Genomic DNA, 14,725 nt, shown 5'->3' with positions numbered 1-14,725 from the left:
AGCGAGAGGAAGACCTCCGTACAGACCACCCAAACCTTTTTGCTGACCAACCCGAATCTCGAGGGTGAGATTCATCTTAAGGGGGGTAGGTTTCTAACATCCCAATTTTCAATTTGGATGTTATACATAGATCATCATATGCATATCATATTTATTCTTGCATTTTGATTGAGATCCTAGAAATCTTATGCAACTCAAGGACCCACAGAGAGAGTTGGAGGTTTCACAAAAATTCATATTTGAATTTATTTCAAAATTGAAGAAGGGATCAATTTGGTTTTATAAATTTTCTCTCCAAATATTTCCAATATTAAAGATAAATGATAGGAGATAATATGACTTCTTAAAATTTAGAGAAATATTGGAGAAAGAATTTTAAAATCAAATTATGATTTTTTGGTATTTATTTGCTATTTTATTTGAATTAGAAAAATATGCATTTTTCAAAATTGCATTTTTAGGCCAGAAAAATGTTCACTTTGTTCTAAATATTTCATTTAGACGGTGAAAATTGTATTTGGAATTTTTGGAATTTTTTATATTTTATTAGTTTTTTTTCTTTTTGGGCGAAATTATTTAAAAAAAGTTTTGCGGACCGCACTTGGCCGAAGCCCAGCCGGCCCGCAGCGCCGCCGCCTTCGAGCCTCGCTGCGCCATCACCGCGCCGGACTCCCAAGGGAGTCCGAGCCCCCCATGCCGCCACGCCTAGCCCCTTGGCCAAGTCGGGCACCTCCCCTCCTATTTAATGCCCCCCCCCCGAAGCCTCGTCCCACCCCGCTGCAGCACCCGCCACCAGCGCCACCGTCGTCGCCGCCTAGAGTCGCAGCTGCCTCGCGCCGCCTTGCGCTGCACCCCGATGCCTCGCCGACGCCTGCGCCGCACCGCCGTCGCCCGGAGTCGCCGGAGCCGTTGCTCCCGCCTCGCCGGAGCCGCCGCCGTCGACCGCCGTTTTTTACGGTTTAGGTATAAAACCGCCCGGTTTTTTATAAACCCTAGATCTATTTTTTAATAGATCATTTTGGTTTTTCGTCGATTTATTTATTTAACGGACGTTCGTTCGTTCGTTCATTTTAATGAACGTTGTTCGCCGGTTAGGTTTTGAACATGATTTTTATCATGATTCTACCCCTGATCTTTAAACTAGTATAACTTTTTACTCGTTTATCCAAATCAGATGAAATCAGCTCCTAAATCTTAGTCTCGAAGCCCTCTTTTGAGTTAATCAACTTGAGCATGATTTTGTTACTGTAAAATTTGTCTTTAGTCCAGATTAGTAAACGATCTTGTTTCATTTGTATTTTGAGTTTCATTGCTCCGTTTGAGTTGAATCTTTTTGTGTACCGTAGCTAATCACATGTACTTAAAGTTAAGATCTAACTTACATGTTAATAGTGCTTTAGGGTTTTGACTCTTGTTAGTTTAAGCCGTTGCTTGTTTCGTGTTCGGTTTGGATCTTTTCTCAAGTTTTCTTGTATTTTGATTAAGTGATTGCTTATGTATGCTGTTGTTTGCCTATGCTAGATTTCCTGAAGTGCGAAGCTTGTTACTACGAATCCCTAGAGTTTGCAGATCGTCAGCAAGGCAAGTTACACTTTGATCATATTCCTTTATACCCAGTTTTTACTATGCATTAGTTTTGCCCCACAAATACTTGCATTGGTAGGATTGGGAACATGTGGTTTTTGGTTGTAGTACTTGAGGTAGGAACCTAATACCTTTTGGTCACCCCGGGAATATACGTTATGTTTATTATTGCTTAGCCATGCTCGTAGATGGATATTGGATTGTGATTCACACATGGAAGTTTGAGAATTATTTTAATTGGATAACATTAATGAGGCAACTTTAATACAAATCTGGGTGGATTGGTTGAGGCACCTAGAGTACCCAGTATTGTCTGTTTTGGAAATCCCTGAGTACCTGTGTGATTATCCTATGGTATGCCACCCAGGCTCAAAGGGGTCATAAGATTATTCATGCTAGAAACTTCCGTGTGCAGTCACAAGCCATTATGGGCTCTGGCATAGTTGAGTAAGTTGCGTGAGCTCTTGAAGAGGTAGACTAGCAGATGTAGAGGGTTGTAGGTGGTACTATCTACCCGGAGTAGAGAGTTAATGGTTCAGAAAGGCTATGTCTCGATCATCTGATCATGGATGTGGTCGAGTCTTGTGGGGAAAAGTGCGCAAACCTCTGCAGAGTGTATAAACTAATCATGGTTAGCAGTGTCCCCGGTTATGGACATCTTGAGTATCTAGTACCTGAATCTATTGGTGTGATCTCATCATGTTACTTTAATTAAATTTGCTGTTTGGTTAATGATGATACTTTTAATTGGGATTTGAGTTGGAGGAACCTTCTCAAATAATGGGCAACATGGGAGTAGTTAAATAAATTTATACCTTTGTTGTAGGGAAAAACTAGCTTTATGCAAAACCATGAAACTTACAGCCTCCACCAGCCAAATATTGCATGTAGATATAGTCTTTGCATTATCATTGCTTTACAGTGTAAGTATGCCAACATATTCCATGTGTTGACCCATTTCGGGCTACAATGTCTTATGTTGCAGACTACTCAGACGACGAGTAAGGTGCGATAGATCGTTGTTTTGCACTCATCCATGCCGTTGGAGTTGATGGACTCATTTAACTTTGAAGCTTCCGCAGTTATCTAGTTTAGATGGCCTTCAACCATGATTTATTTATGTAATCATACTCTTTATGAGGACTCAATGTAATAAGTGTGTGATTGAAACTTTGTTGTAATTCCTCGAGTACTGTGCGTGTCAGCATTACCGATCCAGGGATGACAGGACAGAGACTTGACCATTTGAGGTCTGGTCGCTACAATAGTGTTGACTAATATCATTGAAAACTTGTTGGATCATGTCTAAAATAGAGACTTGCTTTTTAAGATCCTCATCAAAGATTTGATTATGCCCAAGCCACTATTATAAAGAATTTCATAAATCACAGGTTTCTCACGATTCATACCATAAAAATAAAAGATTTTCCTAGCTTCCCGTATTCTGTAGTCAAATTCATTCATGAGAACAAGAGTGGCTAACTTTTTAGCTTTAGGATTCTTTATAACGGGTAACTCATAGAACAATCTTTGCAAGGTAGGATGAGTACGAATAATTTTATTTTCAAGTTTTAGAACTAGTGCCAAAATAGCTTCCGCATAACATTTAGTCTTCTTAAGTATAGGCGCATCTTCAAGACTTAAATTTCCAACACAATTGAAAAATTCTTGGATATATTCTTTTCTCATAAAATTCCCTGCCCCAAGACAAAAGTTTTGGCATCCAGATTACCCATACGCTCCATTTTAGGAGTTAGGCCATAATCTATTTCTGCCATACCAAAATAAATCATGATTGAAAGCCAAAAGATAGATTTGGGAGAAAACGACGAACGAAAAAGGAGGGCGAATAAAATGGCAAATGTTTGTAAGTAGGGGAGAGGAAAATGAGCGGCAACTGGCAAATAATGTAAACTGCAAGGAGATGAGATTTGTGATTAGGAACCTGGTTGATGTTGATGATGTCTCCTCGGCAACGGCGCCAGAAATTCCTTTTGATGTCTGCTAGAACTAGGTCGGTATTTCCCCAAAGAGGAAGGGATGATGCCGTACAACGATGGTAGGTATTTCCCTCAGTGGTGAGAAAAAGGTTATCGAACCAGTAGGAGAACGACGCAACATAATGTAAACAACTCTTGCACACAAATAACAAATACTCGCAACCCGATGTGTTAAAGGGGTTGTCAATCCCTTTGGGGTAACGACGCCAGAAATTGGCAAGTGGACGGGAGAAAGTTGTAATAGATTGGATAAATAGATCACAAAAATAAATAAAGTGCAGGAAAGTATTTTTGTATTTTTGGTTTAATAGGTCTAAAAATAAAAGCAAAAGAAAATAGAACGTGAAGGCAAATATAATAAGAAGAGACCCGGGGTCTGTAGGCTTCACTAGTGGCTTCTCTCGGAAAAATTGCAAACGGTGGATAAACAAATTACTGTTGGGAAATTGATAGAACTTCAAATACTCTTAACAATATCCAAGGAATTTCATTATATAGGCATCACGTCCAAGATTAGTAGACAGACTCCTGCCTGCATCTACTACTATTACTCCACACAACGACCGCTATCCAGCATTCATCTAGTGTATTAAGTTCATGGAAAATTGGTAATGCAATAAGAACGATGACATGATGTAGACAAGATCTATTTATGTTGAAATAGACCCCATCTTGTTATCCTTAATAGCAACGATACATACGTGTTGCTTCCCCTTCTTTCACTGGGATCAAGCACTGTAAGATCGAACCCATCAGAAAGCACCTCTTCCCATTGCAAGATAAATAGATCAAGTTGGCCAAACAAAACCAAAATATCAGAGAAGAACTACGAGGCTAAAAGCAATCATGCATATAGGAGATCAAAGAAGACTCAAATAATTTTCATGGATAAAAACATATATCTGATCATAAACTCAGAGTTCATCGGATCCCAACAAACACATCGCAAAAAGACTTACATCATATGGATCTCCAAGAGACCATTGTATTGAGAATCAAGAGAGAGAGGAATCCATCTAGCTACTATCTACGGACCCGTAGGTCTACAATGAACTACTCGCACATCATCAAAGTGGCACCAATGAGGATGATGAACCCCTCCATGATGGTGTTTAGATTGGATCTGGTGGTTGTGGAACTTACGGCGGCTGGAATTGATATTCGTCGACTCGCCTAGGGTTTATGGAATATTGGGGTATTTATAGAGGAAATAGGCGGTGCAGGAGGCCACCGAGGTGGGCACAATCCACCTGGGCGCGCCCTGGTGGTTTGTGCTCCCCTCGAAGCACCACTCTGGTACTTCTTTGGCCAACAGGTGTCTTCTGGTCCAGAAAAATCCACAAAAAGTTTCGCTGCATTTGGACTTTGGTATTGATTTCCCGCGATGTAAAAAACAAGCAGAAAACAACAACTGGCACTTGGCACTATGTCAATAGGTTAGTACCAAAAAATGATATAAAATGATTGTAAAACATCCAAGATTGATAATATAACAACATGGAACAATCAAGAATTATAGATACATTGGAGACGTATCACCCCTCTCCCTGTCTCTTGACGGTGCTAGTGCCATTCCCCTCCTTCACGCTCTGCTCCTCCCATGATGTGTCAAATCCGCGTGGACCAATCTAGCGCCTTAAGGTTCGTTGAGGGTACTTCATGTGGCTTCCTGCTCGTTGTACCACTCATGTGCTCCTCGCTCCTCTTTGCTTTGGAGTGTCGCATCAGTCCTCGATAACACTGAGGAGATCACCGAGGAGGAGCAGGGGACAGAGTTTGTCACAGCCATCAACGAGGAGTGCATCAACAAGGTTATCCAGGAAACTATTGAAACAAGTAGTGTGCAGTTGCATAGAGGCCTACTCATATCATGGTGCAAGATACTAAGTCCACATGTAATCATTCCTATGTGTATTTTTTTACGTGGTAGAAGTTTGGCATATCAACATAGAGAAAATGCTATACAGAAGTACTCTTTACAACTGACTGCTCACACATAAGATGCAAAGGTTGTTGGAAAAAAGTTCAAGAAGATGTAGGTTCATACAAGTGTCCATGTTGCTCTACTAATACTCCATTTCCCAAGTCCAATCGTTATATTAATATCAACTATTATTGCTTATCAATGACTCCTATTGAATAGTTTTAAAAAACTACCTATTCTTTTTTGCAGGTAAAAAATAGCATTGAACAAAGTCGAAGTAGATGCAGGGCCTAGACAGATTCACCATTTGCATGCATCAAGGAGAGATAACCACTGGCAAACAAGTGATCCCGGTGGTAGATTCTTTAGGCAAAGCTGAATACATCCCAAGCGAACTATCTGCATTGGTCGGTTAAAAGGTTCATCATACTTGCTAGGGAAACCGCTAATTCTCTGGATGGGGGAACCACTTCTAGCAAGTGGAATCTACCTAGGCATTGCTTCAAGGAAACAGCTACCACCTTCAACTTTTGTGCTAATATTGCCACGCCTCCTTCAAATAAAAGCCACTAGAGACAACCCTACCACCTCTACAAAAGCAGAGGTAATTAGTAGTCTTGCATAATTCTATGATTGAATAGTGTACCTTCCACAAAAATAATGTGCATGCTATTTGCACAGGACGAAAACAATACATCATATTTCAAGAAGAGAAAATGAAGTGAAACGTCAACGGGAAAAACAAAGAAAGGGTCTGGCGGATAGTTTTGTACATATAGTAAATACATCTTATTTCCTATTTCAACATGATAATATTGTCTCTGTTTGTTACCAGTTAGCCAAGGAGTTGTCCACGTAGGATGTAACAAAGTAAGCTATGCACTGACACCACAAAAGGGCCAGCTTTTTTGCAGAGACCTATTTTCAGTACTAGGTTTCCTTGGATGATACCTTTTCTTTCTAGGAGAAAGGATAGCAGGTAGGACACACTTGGTATTAGGAAGTATTGGCGCTCAAAGTTGAGGTTGTGTTTGTTATTAGTTTGATATATTATAGCACGGTAACATAGCATAACACAATATGGGGTTGATATGTCTTGGTTGACCACAATTGTGGCACACCCCATAACCACGCTTATCAGCCACTCTATAAGAAGATTCAATTACAATTCCTCTTCTCAACTGCATGCATAACTCTTCTTGGGACATTGCAACAATGGCCTCATCAAGGGGCACAAGCATTGACTGATGTAGCATCACAACATGCCTACTCTAAAAAGCTTGATCTAGGCCCTTTAGAAACTACACCACAAGCCTGCGCTCAACTCACTTCCTAACAATCTCCAGGGACTCCGCATGTGGAAGCTCAAGGGGATCACACTAATCGAGATCTATCCAAAGATGTTGTAGCCCATTCACATACAAAACTATCTACTTTCACCTTGACGAATAGAAATCTTATCTTCAATTTGAGACATGAGCATTAGGTTTCCCTTACCAAAATACCTCATGGACAACAATCTCCACACAACATAAATTTTGCCTCAATAGGCACTGCAATGGCTGGAATCAGGGAGTTTAATATCCAGGTCAAAATTAGGGAGTCGAAAACACTCCACTTCTTTCATTATGGGATCGCCTTATAAGTCGGCCCTCAACAATTCAAAGAACATACTTCGTCAGACTCTGTGTCTTTAAGATCAAGAAGGCATGCCTCAATCAACTTAGGTAGTCACTCACGCCATTCAGCTTGACATCATTTGGCATGAGCTCAAGCTTGAACATCTGATCCAATGGGTCACAATAATGGCGCCACTTGCGGGAGGTAACGCTTCACAACTTTTGCAGTCATGGGCTGCGCAAGTTTCTCTATAGCAGACGTAAATTCAGCCCCCATGATTACCTCCATTTTTCTGATTCAATTAGCAGCAGAAAAAAATTCAGCAATAGTAGCAGCACAATGATGGCATGCAAGTTCATAGGGTTTAGTTGTAGCCTTTTCGAAGTAATAGTATCGATCCCATAGGGGGCACAACAATTAAGTGTTGCCTCTTGTAGTGAATTATGGTGCGTGCAAGTAATTGTAGACAAACAAAGTGAGGGCGGAAATAAATAGTTTTTTTGCTGCAAAGAAAATTGAAAGTGAATAACATAAAAAGAAATAAGAAAACAGCAGCACAGGTAACATGTGGAACTGCTACGCGAGTAAGGCATTCTCAGGGAGTCTAGAATTCTCATTGGTATGTTTCAAGCAGAACCCATGAAACCGCATAATAAAGTCTGGATACTTGAGCCACTCTTGACAATTATGCTGGGGGGAGCCGAGTGCAAAACATGTTCTACTCTAGGTAGACTTCATGCCATGCACGCCACTACCGTAGTCTCCCCTGCTGGTTACAACTATGGTAATGAAGAGTTATCCCATGGATGCAGCCTCTCTAAGGGTTCTCCGTAAATCGCTATCAATTACAAAAGCTAGGAGCATAGGCTTTTACTATCACGTCAAATTACCGTCACGTCCTAACCTTTACAACAACAGTGATACACTTCGTGGCCTTTCGGCGATGATGTTGAGTGGCACCCCTTCACAACATTCATGAAGTTTACTAATGTTAGGACCGGAGTATGTCGACCAGAGGTGGATGAACGGGAGATCAAAAATTTCTTTCAAAATGTTGAATACTCAAAAAACACAACAGATAATCAACTAAATTGTTTTAGTTCTACATAAGAAAACTATTTCTAAAGGCAAACTAGTTCCGAAGAAAAAACTAGTTCCGAAACAAAACTATTCCCGAAACAAATCTGTTACGGAAACTATTTCCAAGGCAAACCTGTCCCCGAATCAAAATTGTTCCTGAAACATAACTGTTTTTGAAACAAAATTGTTCCCGAAACAAAACTACTACGAAAACACCACTGAGTAGTTCTAGTTCTATGAATCAAAACTACTACAGAAAAACACTATCAACATGGTTAGATTTACACACATGAAAATATCGCATAAATAACAGATACACAACATGCACACTACTGCAAAATATTCATTGGAGCAAGACTTAACATAATAACTAAGTACCACTAAATGAAAAATGGACAACTAATCTTAAATACCGCGACAACAAATATGCAACACAAAATTGTCATGGTACTGAAAGGAATGTTTGGAAGATAAAGAATCACAGTACATTGATACGTCTCCAACGTATCTATAGTTTTTGATTGTTCCATGCTATTATATTATCCATCTTGGATGTTTTATATGCATTGTTATGCTATTTTATATCATCTTTTGGGACTAAACTATTAACCTAGTGCCTAGTGCCAGTTGCTATTTTTCCTTGTTTCTGGCTTTTACAGAAAATCAATACCAAATGGAACAAAACTTTTTGACGATTTTTCCTGGACAAGAAGACACCCATGAAGCTTCGGGAGGAGGTGCTACTTCTTGAGCTTGCGTTGATTTTACCATTGAAGAGGAAAGGGTGATGCAGCAAAGTAGAGATAAGTATTTCCCTCAGTTAAGAACCAAGGTATCAATCCAGTAGGAGGCACAAGCAAGTTCCCAATATATGCACCTGCACAAACTAACAAACACTTGCACACAACGTGAAAAAGGGGTTGTCAATCCCTTAACGGTCACGAACAAGAGTGAGATCTAATAGAGATAGGTATAAAAGATAAATAAAAAGAAAAATAAATTAAATATAAATAAAGTGCAACAAGGTATTTTTGGGTATTTTGGTTTATAGATTTGAAAATAATATCATGGAAAATAGACCTTGGGGCCATAGGTTTCACTAGAGGCTTCTCTCTTGAATAAAGCAAACATTGGGTAAACAAATTACTGTGAGCAATTGATAGAAAAGCGCACAGTTATGATGATATCTAAGGCAATGATCATGAATATAGGCATCACGTTCGTGACAAGTAGACCGACTCCTGCCTGCAACTACTACTATTACTCCACACATCGATCGACTCCTGCCTGCATCTAGAGTATTAAGTTTGTAAGAACAAAGTAACGCCTTAAGCAAGATGAAATGATGTAGAGGGATAAACTCAAGCAATATGATATAAACCCCATCTTTTTATCCTTAATAGCAACATTACAATACGTGCCTCTCTGCCCCTTCTGTCACTGGGAGAGGACACAACAAGATTGAACCCATCACAAAGCACTTCTCCCATTGCAAGAAAAACCAATCTAGTTGGCCAAACCAAATTGATAGATCTAAGAGCATTACTAAGCTATCTCAATAATGCATAAAAGAGTTCAGAGAAAACTCAAATAATATTCATAGATAATCTGATCATAAATCCACAATTCATCGGATCTCAAACGCACCGCAAAAGAAGACTACATTGAATAAATCTCCAAGAACATCAAGGAGAACATTGTATTGAATACAAAAGAGAGAGAAGAAGCCATTTAGCTACTAGCTATGGACCCTTAGGTTCGTGGTAAACTAGTCACACTTCATCGAAAGGGCAGCAAGGTTGATGTAGAGGCTCTCCATGGTTGACTCTCCCTCTGGTGAAGTGCTAGAAAAGGCCCCTAGATGGGATCTCATGAGAACAAAAGCTTGTGGCAGCGAAAAAATATTTATGGTGTGCCCTCTGGTGTAGGGGGATATTTGAGGATTTATAGTACTAGAGTTAGGGTTGGAAGGGCTACGTGGGGCCCACAAGCCCTGGGGGCGCCCCCCTTGGGGCGCGCCCCTATGGCTTGTGACTGCCTCATAGGTCTTCTGGTCTCCTCTCCATTTCTCGTAGGTTTCTTCTGGTCCAAGAAAAATCACCGCAAAGTTTTATTCCATTTGGACTCCGTTTGATATTCCTTTTATGTAAAGTTAAAACAAGGAAAAAATAGAAACTGGCACTGGGCACTAGGTTAATAAGATAGTCCCAAAAATAATATAAAATAGCATATTAATGCATATAAAACATCCAACACAGATAATATAATAGCATGGAACAATAAAAAATTTATAGATATGTTGGAGAAGAATAAAGCATCCCCAAGCTTAATTCCTGCTCGTCCTCTATTGGCACTTTGTTGAATCGAAATAAAGAATACCACTCTTTGATGAGTAGGTAAATGATTAAAACGGAATTTTTGATGTGAAATGCTACCGAACATATTTATCAATGTAACTCTTCTTATTGTGGCATGAATATTCAGATCCATATGATTCAAAACAAAATTTTAATGTTGACATAAATACAATAATACTTCAAGCATAATAATAAAGCAATCATGTCTTCTCAAAATATCATGGCAAAAGAAAGTTATCCCTACAAAATCATATAGTCTGGCTATGCTCTATCTACATCACAAAAGTATTTCCTCATGCACAACCCCAATGACAATCCAAGCAATTGTTTCATACTTTTGGTGTTCTCAAACCTTTTCAACTTTCACGCAATACATGAGCGTGAGCCATGGATATAACACTATAGGTGGAATAGAATATGGGGGAGGTTGTGAGGAGAGGATAAAACGAGAAAGTCTCACATTAACTAGGCAAATTAATGGTCTATGGAGATGCCCATCAATTGATATCAATGCAAGTTAGTAGGGATTGACATGCAACGGATGCAGTAGAGCTATATGTGTATGAAAGCCCAAAAGAAAACTAAGTGGGTGTGCATCCAACTTGCTTTCTCACGAAGACCTACGGAAAATTGAGGAAGCCCATCATTGGAATATACAAGCCAAGTTCTATAATGAGAAATTCCCAATAGTATATGAAAGTGGTAAAATAGGAGACTCTCTGTCATGAAGGACATGTTGCTATTTCAAGCACAAGTGTGGAAAAAGGATAATAACATTGTTCCTTCTATCTTTTCTCCTTTTTTGTTTGGGCTTCTTTGGCCTCTTTTTTATTTGGGCTTCTTTGGCCTCTTTTATTATCTTTAAAGTTCGGAGACTCATCCCAGGTTGTGAGGGAATCATAGCTTCCACCATCCTTTCCTCACATGGGACAATGCTCTAATAATGATGATCATCACACTTTTATTTACTTACAACTCAAGAATTACAACTCGATACTAGACCGAAGATATGACTGTATATGAATGCCTCCCGTGGTGTACCGGGATGTGCAATGATCTAGCATAGCAACGATATCAAAAAAGGACAAGCCATGAAAACATCATGCTAGCTATCCTACGATCACGCAAAGGAATATGCGAGTGATGGTGTGTGTCATTGATACGTTTCCAACGTATCTATAATTTTTGTTTGTTACATGCTATTATATTATCTATTTTGGATGTTTTATATGAATTAATATGCTATTTTATATTATTTTTGGGACTAACCTATTAACCTAGAGCCCAGTGCTAGTTTCTGTTTTCCCTTCTTTTTGACTTTTACAGAAAAGGAATATGAAACAAAATAAAAATTTACGATTATTTTTTTGGACCAGAAAACACCTACGTGGCTTGGAGAGAGGGCCAGAAGAGTCCCGAGGAGGCCACACGCCTCTAGGGCGCGCCCCAGGGGGGCTCCCCCTAGCCTGTGGGCCCCTTAGGATTTCCCTAACCCTAGTTCCACCTCTATATATTCTCAAATATTCCCCAAATGCCGGAGGGGGATTCGATCACGGAGGGCCTCTACACTAAGCTTGCCGCCCTTTCGATGAAGCGTGAGTAGTTTACCACGAACCTATGGGTCCATAGCTAGTAGCTAGATGGCTTCTTCTCTCTCTTTGATCTTCAATACAATGTTCTCCTCAATGTTCTTGGAGTTCTATCCGATGTAGTCTTCTTTTGTGGTGCATTTGTTGAGATCCGATGAATTGTGGATTTATGATCAGATTATCTATGAATAATATTTGAGTCTTCTCTAAACTCTTTTATGCATGATTAAGATATCTTTGTATTTCTCTTCAAACTATCAGTTTGGTTTGGCCAACGAGATTTGCTTTTCTTGCAATGGGAGAGGTGCTTAGTTTTGGTTCAATCTTGCGGTGTCCTCACCGAGTGATAGAAGGGGTAGCGAGACATGTATTTAATTATTTCCATCATGGATAAAAAGATGGGGTTTATATCATATTGCTTGAGTTTATCCCTCTACATCATGTCATCTGACTTAAAGCGTTGCTCCGTTCTTATGAACTTAATACTCTAGATGCAGGCAGGAGTCGGTCGATGTGTAGAGTAATAGTAGTAGATGTAGAATTGTTTCGGTCTACTTGTCATGGACATGATGCCTATATTCATGATCATTGCCTTAGATATAGTCATAACTATGCGCTTTTCTATCAATTGCTCAACAGTAATCCGTTTACCCACAATATGTTTTCTTTCGGGAGAGAAGCCTCTAGTGAAACTTATGGCCCCCAGGTCTATTTTCAGTCATATATTTTCTGATCTATAAACCAAAAAACCCAAAAACACCTTGCTGCAATTTATTTATATTTACTTTAGTGTGCTAGTTTATTTATCTTTTATACATATCTCTATAGATCTCACTCTTGTTCGTGACCATGAAGGGATTGCCACCCCCCTTTTCCCGTAGTGCGCAAGTGTTTGTTAGTTTGTGCAGGTGCATATATTCTAGACTTGCTTGTGCCTCCTACTGGATTGATACCTTGGTTCTTAACTGAGGGAAATACTTATCTCTACATTGCTGCATCACCCTTTCCTCTTCAAGGGAAAAATCAACGGAAGCTCAAGAAGTAGTAGGAAGAATTTCTGGTGCCATTGTCGGGGAGGTTCTACATCAAGCCTACTAAGTACCCATCATAAACTCTCATCTATTGCACTTACATTATTTTCCATTTGCCTCTCGTTTTCCTCTCGCCCACTTCTAGCACGTTTTCAGAAAATTACCAAAATATTTGCCTTTTTGTTCGCCCTTCTTTCGTTCGTCTTTTTGTTTGCTTGTGTGCTAGATTGGTTTTCTTGCCATCAGGTCTGAATCTGGGGAGGTTATCGTTAAAAAAGATAGTAATAATATTGAGGAAGAACTTGGATCTTGTTCTTTAAATCATGAACCTGAAACTCCCTCTAATCTTAAGGCAAAAACTTTTCATGTGGGGGACGGTAATATCATTGGGAAGGGTGTTATTCAAGAATTCTTTGATTGTGTGGGAGCTATGCCAATTAATAAGGGATCTATTCATCTTGATACAAATTGTGACACAGATGTTGTTGCTATGCTTGTTGTTAAACTAGAAAGAAAATTTGTGCACATTCACCCTGCTTTACAAAAGATATTTTATGAACTTCCCTATATACTCCATCCTAAAGCTAAAAAGATTGCAACTATCATTCTTATGCATGAATTTGATTTCATAATAAAAGAAGCTAGGGAAATTTTTGTTTTCTATAATAAAATTAGTGAACATCCTCCAGTTGAAGAAATTCTCCATGATAAAGAAACCTTGCGTAGTCTAGAATCTAGAGATTATCATTCTTACCGTAACAATCTTAGGAAACGAGTTCCCTATGTAGAAATTGGTCAATCCCTTTAGCTTGATGCTTCTGATAAATTTGACTGGGTAACTAAGAGAATTTATGTAGGATTTAATGATGAGTGGATGGAGGAAATTTCTAGAGAACCCATTAATGATGAGATACGTATTTTATATCAGGATATTTATAGTGATGATCCTGAGTATGGAATTATGAATGTTAAAATCACCAACCAAAGTCCTTCTCATGATTTGAGTTCACCTACTAGGAAGGAAAGGAAAGAAAAAAGAGACTTGTTAAGAAAAGTTTTGGAAGATTTGACTAGGAAAGAATTGCATACCAAAGATGACAATACCTAGATTTTGTTTTATGCCTATCTAGGTGCGTTAAACGATAGCACTTGTTGGGAGGGAACCCAATTCTATTTCTATTATTTTTGTTTTTTCTACTTTTCTTGAATAAATATGCATTATTACCTCTGTAGTAATTGTGTTTTGGTGTTTTAATTACTGTTTGAGCCAAGTAGGACATTTGGGATGGTCTATGGTGATAGTTGATTTGATCTTGCTGAAAAACAGAAACTTTTGTGTCCAATAGCAGAGTTGTTTAAATTCACATGAGCATCTGAATTTTTTACACAAGATTGATATAAAAATTGCCTAGGGTTTCCTAATTTTTCAGAATTTTTGGAGTTACAGAAGTATACGAAGTTTCCAGATTACTACAGACTGTTCTGTTTTTGACAGATTCTATTTTCTATGTGTTGTTTGCTTATTTTGATGAATCTATGG

The sequence above is a fragment of the Triticum dicoccoides genome, chromosome 4B (genome assembly GCF_002162155.2).
Source record: "Triticum dicoccoides isolate Atlit2015 ecotype Zavitan chromosome 4B, WEW_v2.0, whole genome shotgun sequence".
Taxonomy (NCBI): domain Eukaryota; kingdom Viridiplantae; phylum Streptophyta; class Magnoliopsida; order Poales; family Poaceae; genus Triticum; species Triticum dicoccoides.
The sequence above is the reverse complement of the archived record's forward strand: the minus strand, read 5'-3'. Positions refer to the sequence as shown.